The following is a 15,433-nucleotide window of genomic DNA, read 5'->3' on the forward strand; positions in this document are numbered from 1 at the left end:
TTTATGTGATTTTATTTATTTATGTATCTGGCCTATATAAACTGTATCATTTATTATAGTGCTGTAGGGTATTCAACGGTCGGCCCCGCTCGACTGTAGCCTTTGCTTACTTGTTTTTATTTCAATTTTATTCAGTGATAGATTTAGTTATTCTTCACCTATTTTTATACCCTCCACCATACTATAGAGGGTATATTAACTTTGTCATTCCGTTTGTAACTCCTCGAAATACTTATGTCAGACCCAATAAAGTATATATGTATATTCTTGATCAGCGTAAAATTCTAAGTCGATTTAGCGATGGCCGTCTGTCTGTCTGTTGTAATCACGCTATCTTTCGAATGAATTGAGATAGATGGCTAAAATTTTGCACACATGTTTATTTTTCCAGTAGGCAGGTTAAGTTCGTAAATGGGCCATGTAGGTCCACGTTTTCATATAGCTCCCATATAACGGTAACCCCCCTATATTCGGTATTTTGATGATTTTAGCGACATTATTAACCGGAATTGTTTAAAATTTGGTATTGTCGGTGCGGTCCAGTTTCGAATTTGAATATGGCAATGTCTTATGACAAACAATGCATATGTATGTCCACGTCGTATAGACCCCAATATAACGGCTATATTCGGTATTTTTTAACAGAAATTTTAACAGAATTTTTTAAGGATTTTATTTTTTGAAAATTTCCAAATTCGTTGCAAATGGTGGAGGGTATTAAAAGTTCGGCCCGGCCGAACTTACTGCTTTTTAACTTGTTCAATTTCATTTTTTACAATTGAAAATAAAAACATCGGTAAATTCAAGTCACGTTTTTCAATTTACAATTCGGTTGTGCTTTATGTCTCTCTTTGTGCTGCCTTTTCATAAAAAGTTCATACCGAAAAAAAAAGATTTCACACAACAAGTTGTCTTAAATGGACGAAGAAAAAGGGAACGCAACTTTGTAACAGCTTTTTGTGTTAGATTTGCATTTCACGTTTGATGGGTTGGTTTGATGGTCCGGTGCTAAGTTTTTCATGGGAAGTTTTGGTTTGTGGTTCCACAGGGACCTCGATTAGCTGTCTATTTTGACTTCGGCTGCCTGTTTTGCAGAGCTTTCGGTCTAATGTTCAATAGCTAAATTTTAGCAATAATTTTTGGAAAATGGGCTGTACGCAGTCTGTTGAGTCTTGCTATTGACGAATTGTGGAGATCAGGAAATCTTTCTACAGGAAGTTGCTCTACAGGCCAGCTTTAGAAAAAATTTACACATAAGTAACCACTTTCCATAAACTAGCCCTAGAAAGTCCTTTCATAGTCGGATTCTTCTTCTTTTATAAACGAAATGTTGAGTAGACGAGCTGGAGGGAGTACGATTTATGAAATTTCGATTAAGAAATGTTGAATAAATTGCTGAACATTTAATTTTTAGAATTTGTCCTTTTATACCCTCTACATAGTATGGAGGGTATATAAAGTTCGTCTTTATTAAGACCTACCAAGGTATATTTATATATTCTTGATCAGCGTAAAATTCTAAGACGATTTTGCCCTGTCCGTCTGCTGTACTTGCGCTAGAGTCAAAACGAATAAACATAGGAAGCTACAAAATTGGACAGATTAGTCTTTATTATGCAACCAAGTCAAATTCCACGATATCGTATAGCCCCCATATAACGCTACATCCCGATATTCGGAATTTTGATGATTATAGCCACACTTATCAATTGATTTATCTCAAAATCCACATGAGGAGTTCTTTCTGAGAACTTTACCTCCCCCTATATTCGATATTTTAATGATTTTAGTTACATTTCTCAATGGAGCTGTCTAAAAATCCATACTAGAAGTTCTTTCTAAACACTTTACCCCTTGGAAGAGAAATATCTACATATCCTCCCGATATTCGATATTTTGACGATTTAAGGGACATTATTCACAGAAGTTTTTTTTTTCAAATTTCGTATTTAGAATTCGTAATATGTACTACAGCCAAAAAATTGCGTATGCAGGTACACGTCTTCGTATAATCTCCATATAACGGTACCTCCCAAGTTCGGTATTTTGATGATTGTAGCGAAATTATTAACCGAAGTTATTTCAAATTTAGTATTTATAGTTCGTAATGGGAACTACAGCCCTGGTCTTCGTATAGGCCCCATATATCATTACCTCTCCATATTCGGTAGTTTGACGATTTTAGGTACAATATTCACCGAAATTGTTTGAAATTTCATATTTGAAGTTCCTAATAGGTACTATAGGCTGTGACAGAAAATTTTCTATGCAGGTCTAGGTCTCCGAAAAGACCCGATATAATGGTAACTGCCTATAATCGGATTTTTTAGATTTTAAGAGAATTTTTAACAAATCTTATTTATTTATTTATTTATTTTTTTTTTTTTGAAAATATCCAAATTCGTTCCAAATGGTGGAGGATATTCAAATCTCAGCCTGGCCGAAATTACCGCTTTTTTAATGGTTTGAATTTATCTTTTTTATAGATAGTGTATATTTTTATTTTAAATATTTTAATTTTTTCAATTTTTGACAATAGCTTTACGATTTTTTCCAAACTGAATAAATTTCTAAAAATTTGTAAATTTCAGTTTTGGAATTGATTTTTTTATATATTTTATTTTTTTTAATTATTTTATTCTTTTTCCATTTTTTGCAATAGCGTTAGGAATATTTATTTATTTATTTATTTTTTTTTTTTTTGTTAAAAATTGGGAATATTAGTTTAAGTACATGTCAAGGCTCATGTAGGTATATGCGGTATGTTGGGTATATCAAGTTAATAATTTCTTTTGGAATTCCTTGAAATTTCGTTTTGTTTCCCTAGCTATTGCCAATGAGTCCCTGAACTTTTCAACAATTTTACGATTATTTGAATCTCTTACTGGAAACTCTTGATGAAATCCCTGAACAAAAATCAAAACATTTGTAAAAATATTCCAATAAATCCAATTTTTAAATATGGATGGGAAGTCATTAAAAATATTTGAGAAACAAATTATGAAAATCCAGGAGTTCTATATAAAAGGACAAAGTCCAAAGTACTTCCAAAAAAAAAAAAAAAAAAAATAAATAATTAAATAAATAAATAAATAAATTATTTTCTAGGATTTCATAAAGAAATAAATCGTTAAAATTGTATGTTTTCCAGCCAGGAGGTTCTCCATTAAAAATTTCTAAAAACGAGGATTTCTTGTAAAAGTAAAATAAAATAAAATAAAAATAAGAAAAAATGTCATAAAAACTCACCATTTCGATCAGGAGGTATCTTAAATAATTCACGATTTCTTGTCAAAAAATCTAGGTATCTGCACAATTTCCGAGGAGTCGCCTAGAAAATTCCTACGGACGTCCTTCAAAAAAAAAAAAAAAAAAAAAAAACTTGAAAATCTATTTTTAAGGGACCTTCAAACCAATTACTAAAAGCCACAAGTTTGTTGAAGGATATCCCTTTAAAAAATATTCAGTATTTCGGTCAGAATGTCCTCGTTGTTAAATACTCTAGTTTTGAGTTTGTCAACAAGTCCCTAAAACAGATTTTTATTATTTTTTTTTTAAATTCCACAATTGTGATTCATAATAAAAAACTATAGTTTTCGATCAAAGGGTATTTTAAAAGAAATTCTTAAGAATCACAGGAAGTTCTGGAACCACTCATAAAAGATCCATTATTGTTTGCCATTCCTGAAAACTTAAAAACAAAAAAATAAAAAAGCTGTAAGTTTGAATACATCCACCATTTGGTACATATTTAACAGTTTTCAAAAAAAAAAAAAAAAAAAAAAATAATAATAATAAAATCCGTTAAAAATTCTGTTAAAATCTTAAAAATACCGAATGTAGCAGTATATTAGGGTCTATACGACGACGTGGACCTGCATAGGCAAATTTTGTCAGAAGCTATTACAAGATTCAAATGCGAAACTTGAAGAACATATTTGTTTATAATGCAGCTAAAATCATCAAAATACCGAATAGAGGGCGGTAACATGGTGGTTATAAAACGTGGAACTTTACAGATAATTTTCTGTCATAGGCTGTAGTATCCATTACGAACTTCAAATACGTAATTTGAAATAATTCCGGTAAATAATGTTGCTAAAATCAGCAAAATACCGAATATCGGGAGATACCGCTGTATGGGGGCTATATGAAAACGTGGACCTACATGACCCATTTACGAACATAACCCCCTATCTCAATTCGTTCGAAAGATGGCGTGATTACAACAGACAGACAGACGGACAGGCGGACATCGCTAAATCGACTTAGAATTTTACGCTGATCAAGAATATATATACTTTGTTTGGTCTGACATGAGTATTTCGAGGAGTTACAAATGGAACGACAAAGTTAATATACCCTCCATAGTATGGTGGAGGGTATAAAAATCCGCAAGGAGTGTTCCAAAATTATTTTTAAAAGTAACAGAAAATCTTACGAATATTTGTTATTATATCCTGGTAATGTTTATGAAAATATTTAAAAAAAATTCATCAACTGAAAATGCTAAAAAATCGACGAATTTAGTGAAAGGGAAAACCTTTATAAAATATTCTTAAATCCACATAATTTCCGCACCGGACCTCTTAAAAAAAATTCTTTACATATCTACCATCTATGTAAATCTTTGAAAATCCATTGCTTTAAGAGACCTCTAAACCAATTATTTGAAGCTACTATTTTGTTCAAGGCTACTCTTCTAAAAATATTCAGCATTTTTGGTCAGGATGAGACTCATTTCTCCCACACTCATGTGTAGAGCTTGTCAACTAGTCCTTGATTTTTTTATAAATTCCAAAAGTTCGGTTCATAACCAAAAACTATGATTTTCGGTCAGGAAGTCCTGGAACTATTCACAAAAAAATCCTTTATTTTTTCCACTCTTGAAAAAAAATTAAAAAAAAAAAAACAAGGAGGCCTCAAAATATCAGTGATTTTCAGTCAGGAGGTCTAAGGAAAAACATTTTACAAATCTCGATTTCGCAGCATATTTTATATTGAAATCATATTTAAAAAAAAATCCTTTATTTTTTCCACTGAAAAAAAAATATAAATAAAAAAATACCAAGAGGGGCCTCAAAATTTCAGTGATTTTCTGTCAGGAGGTCTAAGGAAAAACATTTTACAAATCTCGATTTCGGAGCATTTTAGCAAGCTTTTCCATTCCCATCCATTCCTTTGCCTTTATAAAATCAGCTAATCTTAAATATGCTTCTTATTTAAATAACTAATCGGTTCGGCTCTTTGTTTCCTTGTCCTGCCTTATTGTTAATTTACATAACAAATTATCCTTTTAATGTGATTTCTGTTACTTTCTTTTTTTTGGGAGAATTTATGATAATATGCTGCTCTTCAAATACAGACACCAACACCAACACACCCACACACTCACAAACCACAAAAATACACACCCACCCACAGCCTCACAGAAAACTAATTTCAAAGGAAACAAATAACGAAACACCTGCAGCTGTTCTGTTCTGTTTGTCCGGGGCGAATATTCCTTCCTTTGGCCGGTTATCTAAACTTATCCGTTTCCAAGGAATTTTTTCTTCTCTGAAGGGAAAATGTGGTTAGATTCGATAAGAATTGTTTGCCAAGAACCTACTGCAACTGAATGAACGAATGAATTTTCCAAGAAAATTATTTAAACGATCTGCAGCAAAAAAAAAAAAAAAAAAAACTTGGCTTTAAAAACATATTTTAGTGATAAGGCATTTTAACAGTTGTTCCAAAGTAAATAGACTTGGCTCAAGGTGAATGAGAATTATTTAAAGAAGAATTAATTATTTCGGCTAGTCAAATTAACGTAGGTTTCGTGGGAGGTCACTAGTTGTGGACGAGGTATGTAGTGGAGGTCGAATAGAGAGGGCTTTGTATGCCACACATAATTCTGGCTTGGTATTGAGACAGAGATAAAAAGGGGAGCGAGACCGAGAGAGATGGAGAGAGAAAGAGGATGGGTGAAATAAATTTCTATTCTAGTCTTTAGTTAGTAAATTTGAATTTGAAGAATTAATGTGGAGCTATAAAATTATTCCAGAAAAAAAATCAAAATTTTTGTTCCAATTTGGGACCAGAAAGACATAGAAAACTTTCCGAAAAAAATATTTTTTGAAATCTATTTTAATCACTTAAAATCACTTTTTTCAAATCCTTGATTAGATTTAATATCTAAATCCCAATTTCAAATATTAAGCTGTTATCGCCTCTTATCAACTTTTCATTTTGATGTCCTTAGATATAGAGGGAGGCCGAGAGTTAATTAGAAACCGAGGGATAGAGAGAGATGGACAGAGAAAGAGGGTGGGAGGAATGCATTTCTTTGCCAGCCTGTAGTTAGGAAATTTGAATTTTAAAGGAAATAATTTGGGACCATAAAATTATTTTAAAAATAATTTCAAAATTGTTGTTCCATATTTTGCAAAATTTTCAGAAAATTTTTATTTTTGGGAAATTATCTTAATCACCTAAAATTATATCCTGGCCTCGTAGTGATATCTTTTTTAAATTTCTTCATATCCTTTTTTAAGGTCAAATAAAAACCAATTCCCGAAATAATGACGGTATTGCCTCTTGTCATCTCTTAACTTTGATGTCCATAATGTTATGGGCATTTTATAGAGAGATAAGGAGAGATGTTAGGAGAGATCGAGGGATAGAGAGAGAGAGAGACCGAGAGAGACCGAGAGAAAGAATGTTGGACAAATGAATTTCTATGGTCAGAAAATTTGAATTTCAAAGGAAATAATTTGGAACCATAAAATTATTTTAAAAATAATTTTAAAATTGTTGTTCCATTGTGGGGCCAACAAATATTTTAAAAATTTTTAGAACATTTTTATTTTTGGAAAATTATCTTAATCACCTAAAAATTATTTTCTGGCCTCGATATGATATTTTTTAAGATTTCTTCAAATCCTTTAATAATTTTAACTTTAAAACCACAATTTTAAAAATAATAGTGTTATTGACTCTTGTCATCTCTTAACTTTGATGTCCATAATGTTATGAACATTTAATAGAGAGAGATAAAGAGAGACCGTGGGAATGGCCGTGAGCTAGAGAGAGACCGAGAGAAACGGTGTGGGAAAAATGAATCTCTATCCTTGCCTATTGCTAGGAAATTCAGATTGTAATAGGAAATAATTTCGGACCATAATATTATTCTAAAAGTTATTTCAAAATTTTTGTTTCTAGTTGGGGCCAAGAAATAAATATTTTGAACAGTTTCAGAAATTGTTTATTTTTTGAAATCTATTTTAATCTCTTAAAAATTCTTTCCTGGCCACGTATTTATATATTTTTTAATTTTCTTCAAGTTCTTAATAAATTCAACTTCAAAACCCCAATTTTAAAAATAATGGCGTTATGGACCGAGAGAAAGAGTGTGGGAAAATTAATCTCTATCCTAGCCTATTGTCAGGAAATTTGAATTTAAATAGGAAATAATTGGGGAACATAAATTATTTTAAAAATAATTTCAAAATTGTTGTTCCATTTGGGGCCAACAAATATTTAAAAAATTTTCAGAAAAATTTTATTTTTGGAAATTTATTTTAATCACCTAAAAAATTATTTTCTGGCCTCGATATGATATTTTTTAACTTTTCTTCAAATTCTTAATACATTTAAAAAATAAAATAAAAATAATGGCGTTATTGCCTCTTGTCATTTCTTAACTTTGATGTCCATAATGTTATGGGCAGTTTATAGAGAGAGATAAGGAGGAATGTTAGGAGAGACCGAAGGATAGAGAGAGAGAGAGAGAGACCGAGAGATAGAGTGTGGGACAAATGAATTTCTATCCTAGCCTATGCATAGTGGTCGCTGCCATTGGCCAAAATTCATAAAATGAAAATTAGATATTTATTGTCAAATGTGTACACATGAACTCTTAAGACGTTAAGCTTTTTAGAAAACATAATAATCTTGGCTTCTATTTAACGGGACACTTCGAAAATAGCTTCAAAAAAGAGAAAATGTAGTTAGTTGCTTTTTTCAGTGGGATCAGTAAAAAAAAGAGTAAAAATAGATCTGTTTTACAAAATTAAATACATTTTAAAACGACAATTCTTGGCATAATTATTGAAAAGCAAGGTATTGACTTATTTTTAGTGCAGTAATTTGTGTGTTTAGTAGTTGTGTATAATATAGACGATGTGAGTGTTCTGAGATGCCTTTAAGATTAATTTTGAAAATAAAATTGGATTTCAGTTAAAGTTTTAATTGTTTTCCCCCCTGAATCCTCCAATGTGATTTTTTTCACGACATTAGTAATGTTCTTAAGATTCTAGAAGTGCTAATTTAACTTTCAGATTTTGTCAGATTTGTATGTTATGCCCAATATACTGAAGTGACTTTGCTCCAATTTTGTCAGTTCTATGGTGCTAGTGACATAGAATATGTTTTTGTTGTTTGGGATTGATAAGGATATAATTGAGGGGTGTTCAATAATGTTGCCTGCATTGTCTTCTGGGTATAATATTAATGTCCAAAAATTTAAGGCCTTTGCACTGGAAACGGCTAAAGAGTTAACAAATAGATATCCATGGCACTATCTTCCACCCGCAGCTAATAAAATTTTAATACATATAAATTTGTCATTGTATCGATTGGAGAATTATAGGAGGTGGCCGTGGAGTCTAGAAATAAAGATATAAAAAAGTTTCGACTAAATCATACCCGAAAAAATTATTAATCGTCTTCTTCTGAGCTCTGACCCTTTTATAACGGGACAGCGAACGTTACCAATCAATAAAAAATCTATATTATTAAAATCTGCATTTGATTTACTTGAATAACACTGAAATTTATAAATTTCCATTAGTAACTTTCATTTAATTTTATATTGAATTGTTTATTTTGTTTACAAAAAAAAATTGTCTATTTTGTTTACAAAAAAATAATCAAATTTGGAATTATGATTTGTATAAAAAATACTTCTATTTTTGGAGGTACCTTTACAGGGGGACTCTACCTGAAGGCGGGCCGTTCCAGATAATTTTCAGTAAGACTATTTTTTAGCTCTTTATGACAGAACAGAACAAATAACAGAACAATCCATTGTGGGGCCAACAAATATTTTAAAAATTCTCAGAAATTTTTTATTTTTTGAAAAATTATCTTAATCGCCTAAAAATTATTTTATGGGTTCGATATGATATTTTTTTAATTTTCCTCAAATCCTTTATTAAATTCACTTTCCAAACCACAATTCTAAAAATAATGGCGATATCGCCTCTTATCATCTCTTCACTTTGATGTCCTTAATATTATGTGCATTTTATAAAGAGATATAAAGGGACAAAAATACCCTGAGATGGAGAGAGACCGTGGGAAAGAGTGTGGAAGAAATGAATCTATATTCTAGCCTATTGTCAGGAAATTTGAATTTTAATAGGAAATTATTTGGGATCATACAAGTATTCTAAAAATGACATCAACATTTTTGTTCCAATTTGGGGCCAGGAGAAATTTTGAAAATTTTATTATCAAAAAATTATTAGTTTTTATACCCTCCACCATAAATAGTATGGAGGGTATATTAACTTTGTCATTCCGTCTGTAACTCCTCGAAATGCTCATGTCAGACCCAACAAAGTATATATATTCTGGATCAGCGTAAGATTCTAAGACGATTTAGCCCTGTCCGTCCGTCTCTCCGTCTGTTGTAATCACAATCTGTTGTAATCACAGTCTAAACGAATTAAGATAGGAAGCTAAAATTTTGCACAGATCTCTCTTTTGTCTGCAGGCAGGTCAAGTTCGAAGATGGACTATATCGGTCCACGATATTGTATAGCCCCCATATAACGGTACCCCCGATATTCGGTATTTTGATGATGTTAGTCACATTTTTCAATGGAATTGTCTGAAAATCCACACAAGTTGTTCCTTGTGAGTACTTTACCCCCTGAGAGAGAATTGTCTATACAGGTCCACGATATCGGTATTTTGATGATTTTACCCACATTTTTCATTGGAATTTTCTGAAAATCCACACAAGGAGTTCCTTGTGGACACTTTATACCTCGGCAGAGAATTATTTATATAGGTCCAAGATATCGTATATCCCCCATATAACGGTACCCCCAATATTCGGTATTTTTTAACGGAATGGTCACAAGGGGTTCTTTGTACACAAGGGGTTCTTTGTGAGCACCTTACCCCCCGAGAGAGAATTCTCTATATAGGTTAATGATAACGTATAGCTCCCATATAACAGTAACCCCCGATATTCGGTATTTTGATGATTTTACCCACATTTTTCAACGGTATTGTCTGAAAATCCACACACAGAGTTCTTTGTGTGCACTTTACCTCCTGAAATGGAATTGTTAATATAGGTCCACAATATTGTATATCCCCCATATAACGGTACTCCCCTATATTCGGGGTTTTGATGATTTTAGCCACAATTTCCAATCGTATTGTCTGAAAATCCACACACGGAGTTCCTTGTGAGTACTTTAAATCCAGATATAGATTTGTCTTTATATGTCCACAATATCGTATATCCCCCCTTCCTATATTAGATATTTTAAAGTTTTTAAAAGAATTTTTAATGGATTTTATTTTTTTGAAAATTTTCTAATTCGTTCCAAATGGTGGAGGGTATTCAAAGTTCGGCCGAACTAACTGCTTTTTTACTTGTTGAAATTAATTTTAATCTTTAAAAAATTCTTTCCTTGTCTCGTATTTATATAATTTTTTTTTTTGTCTGGAAGTCCTTATCCTTAAATCCTTATTATCTCTTCTTTCTTAATGTTATGGACATTTCATAGAGAGAGATAAAGAGAGACCTAGGGATAGAGAGAGGCCGGGAGAAAAAGAGTGTTGGAGAAATGAAATTATATCCTAGCTTATAGTCAGGATATTTGTATTCCAATAGGAAAGAAAATAATTCTAAAAATAATTTCAAAATATTGATTCCAATTTGGGGCCTGGAAATATTTTGAAAATTTTTAGAAAATTTTCATTTTTTGAAATTCAATTTTCTCAAAAATCCTTTCCCGGCCTAGTAAAGATATATATTTTTTAATTTTCTTCAAATTTTAACTTTTAAATTAAATTTAAAATCCAAAAACCCAATCCCAAAAATAATGGCCTTATCTCTTAACTTTGATGTCCTCAAATGTTATGGGCATTTTGTTTCCAGCCAATTCCCATCAATAGCTTATCGATCCGTTTTTTTATTGCAATGAAAAGTCCTTAAGCATAACACACCATAAGTGAAACAAACAACATCTTCTTGTCTAGCCTTTGAAACGTTATTTTTGTTCTTTACAAAATAATCGTTTGGCTGTCTTCCCCTCGCCGCTCGCCAAGGAGTTATTGTTATAGAAATTACACTTTGCATGTCGTGTCTTTAGAATTTTTCAAAGAAAATTACATTTTAATGGTATTTTCACTTTTCATTCAGACAAAGGATAAATGCTTGATTTGTTGTTGTACAGCTGCTTTGTGTCTGTTTTGTGAGGGATTTTTCGGCGACTTAGTGTCTAACCCGAAGGTATGAACCCATACGATTAGTGTCCTTTAATGGAGTGTTTCGTCAAAACAATGACTGAAAAGGGTTAAGCTCCTTTCACTTCGAAAGACAACATACTGGCAGGCACAGAGAAGAATTATTCAAACAAAGGGAATACAGCGTTTCCAAAAACCAGGGATCCTTATAAAGATCTTATAAGAAGGGCGTAATTTTATTACCTCAAAATCTTTAAAAAAAAAAATCAAAATTTTTGTGGCCAGAAAATACTTTAAAAACTTTCCCAAAAAATTTATTTTTTGAAATTTATTTTAATCACCTAAAATCACTTTTTTTCAAATCCTTGTTTAGATTTAATATCTAAATCCCAATTTCAAATATTAAGGAGTTTTCGCCTCTTATCACCTTTTCATTTCGATGTCCTTAGATATAGTGGGAAACCGAGAGTTAGTTAGAAACCGAGGGATAGAGAGAGAGAGACCGAGAGATAGAGAGAGATGGACAGAGAATGAGGGTGGGAGAAATGAATTTCTATGCAGCCTGTAGTGAAGATATTTGAATTTCAAAAAAAAAAAAAAAATAATTTGGGAACATAATTTTTTTTTTTTAAACAAATTTCAAAATTGTTGTTCCTTTGTGGGGCCAAAAAATATTTTGAAGACTTAATAAAATAAAGGGAATACAGAATTTTCAATAACTAGGAATCCTGATGAAGATCTTATAAGAAGGCCGTAATTTTATCACCTCAAATTCTTCAAGAAAATACCATTTAAAATTCTGAATTTTAGCACTTAAGGTCCTTGGAGGAAATATTATTAAACATCCACAAATAAATGTACTATTATCCTTACATAAATGCAGGCCCTGAAAAGAATAAGGAAACTATTTTTAAAAAATTGCAATAAAAAATTTATTAAAAATTTACTATTTAATTATCCAAAAAAATAATTTTAAAAATTTTCAAACTATAGTCCGATTATCCTAGAAAAATTATTATTAAAAATCCAGGTTTGGATGGCTGATTATTCCTGAATCAATAGATATTAATATAGATATTAATTCATTAAAAATCCATGATTATAGATCTGATTATCCTGGAGAAAAAAATATTATTAAAAGTCTAGGATAACAATTCTTCGTCGTCCTTGAAAAAAAGTTATAAGTCTACAATTATAGCTCTGATATCCCTTGAAAGAAATATTAAATATTAAAAATATACCATTAAATATTATAGGTGCGATTATCCTCGAAAAGATATTATTAAGAAATATTAAAGGTACGATTGTCCTTGAAAAAAATATTATTCAGAACACGAGACCATAAGTCTGAATATCCTTGAAATAAATATTGTAGAAAATTCATAATTATATAATTTCAGGTCCTTATCAAAATATTATTAAAAATCCTGATTTTTTAAGAAAACTTTTTTTTTCAAAATTACGATAAAGAAATGTATTAAAAATTCACGATTTAATTCTCCTTAAAAAATCTTCTCAAAAATACCTAAACTATAGTCCGATACTCCTAGAAAAAATATTATTAAAAATCCAAGTTCAGACTTCTGAATATTCTTGAATCAATTATTAATAAAAATCCGCGATTACAGATCTCATTATCCCGGAGAAAAATATCAGCTAAAATCCAGGATAATAACTTTTGACTTTGTCAAAAAATTTACTATAAGTCTATGGCTATAACTATGATTTTCCTGATTATCCTTAAAGAAAGTATTGCTAAAAATATAAGGTTGGAAAAAATAGAGTTACAAATCAACTAGTTCAGTTCTGATTAACGCTAAAAAAATATTTATTAAAATCCAAAATTAGGGGTCCGACATTTCTCTCTATGGGAGCTTTATCCGAATCTGATCCGATCTTGATAAAATTTAAAAAAACATATTTCTGAGCTATATCTGATATCTGATACCAGAGAGTGGAGTGTATATTAAGCATGTGAGGGACTTTAACACGTAATCGGAAAAAATATATGGGAGCTATAGATAACCTGAACCGGTTTTCACTAAATTTAAAGTACTTGTTTCTAGGATGAATTCGGTCGGATGTGCCAATATTCATGGCCATTTGGTGTACAAAAAAAAAACTGAAATCGGTGGAAGATATATTGGGTGAGATGAAAAATCTACAACCAACTACAGACTGCTGTCATTTCTAAGCCACTCGTCCGACAGCAGGTAAAATTATTCCAGTGACAGCTCATTATATTGTTTACAAGCGTACAAAAGCATTTTGATGAGAATTTTCCAAATTTTTTCTTTATATTTGGCTGGAAAACCACAAGTGGCTATCGTTAGAGCACCGCAGCATTTAAATGTGTCTCATACCGACGTCAAGGAAGTGGACGGAAGAAAACAGCAACTTCAGCAGAAAACAGCAAATGGATAGAAAAGTAAAAATGCGACTTGATGGACATATCGCAACATTCCATTCGGCAAATATTGAAAATTGAGTGTAAAGCCATTGAAATTTCAAAAACTGCTGGAATTTACACCGCAAGAGAAAGAAAATAGACTCAAAAGAGCTAAAGAGTTGCTTTCGGCCAAAGTGGTGAACTGCCGAATTTGGTTTCCAATGGTCTCCTATAAGAAAACATTTGTTGTCCTGCAGTTTGTAAACAAACAAAATAATCGTATTTACTTGCCAAAGAGGTCAGCAGAAAATGTGCACTTTCGGTTGGCTACCAGAACTTAAGCGCCGGCCATGGTGATGGTGTGGGCCGCCACAATAGCCTATGGTTGCTCTCCGCTCGTATTAATCGACCGTGACATCAGAATAAATGGCGAATATTATCGCGAAAATATTCTGGAGGCTGTATTAAAGCCTTGAACACGCAAACTTTTTGGGCGCAGACCTTGGACATTCAAACAGGACTCAGGACCATCGCACTCAAAACGCGTCACCCAAGAATGGTTACAAAATGAGGTTCCTCACTTCATTTCCAGCGCCCAGTGGTCACCAAAATCTCCGGATACCAATCTTTTGGACTATTGTGTCTGGAGTATTTTGGAAAGCAAGGTTGGTAGTAAAAAATAGCAAATTGTAGATCACCTCAAGCAAGCGCTTCGCCGGGAATGAGCCAAAATACCACAGAACAACATTCGGGCAGAGTGTGACGGTTTCATTGGCCGTTTGAAGGTCATAATTCGTGCCAAACGTGACCATTTTGAACAAATCTAAACTCATTCTAAAATTTGATGTTATTTCGGACATGTTTTGTTTTCATTCAATAAAATTTCAAAATAAAAAATGTAAAAATTATGGCGTTTGATTTTGTTGCAGTTTTTTTTATCTCACCCTGTATATGGAATCTAAATTTTAACCGATTTTCAGCAATTGTGATAGATTTCGCACTGTGCCCGAACAAATATTTTTTAGAAAATGTGATCCCAATCGGATAATAAATTTGACCTGCATTTTGTTCACAAAAATACGTGGACAAACGGACGAACGGGCTGACGGAGTGACATGTCTAAATGAACTCAAAAAGTGATTCTATGAAGATCCTCAAAAGTATCTATGGGTATATATCGCTTTCTTCTCCAAAACAAATGCAAAAATGCATAATACCCTTACCACTATGTGGTGTAGGGTATTAAAATCCAAGTCGTTAGCTCCTTTTGAAAATATTCTTTTGAATTTTTACATTTATGTATCCACGATCCTTAGGAAAAGTATTCTTTTAAAAAATCCACTTTTATAGGTCCTTTGGAAAATTATTCTTTAACAAATGCACATTAAAATGTCTTTTGGAAAAATATTCTTAAAAAAATCCATGTTCACATGTCCTTTGCAAATGGGTCTTTTTGGAAAAATATTATTTAAAAAATCCAAGTTCAAATGTCCTTTGGAAAAATATACTTTAAAAAATCCAAGTTCCTTTGGAAATGGGTCCTTTGGAAATATATCCTTTAAAAAAATCCAC

Source organism: Musca domestica, unplaced genomic scaffold (assembly GCF_030504385.1).
Source record: "Musca domestica strain aabys unplaced genomic scaffold, Musca_domestica.polishedcontigs.V.1.1 62, whole genome shotgun sequence".
In the NCBI taxonomy this organism is placed as follows: Eukaryota; Metazoa; Arthropoda; class Insecta; order Diptera; family Muscidae; genus Musca; species Musca domestica.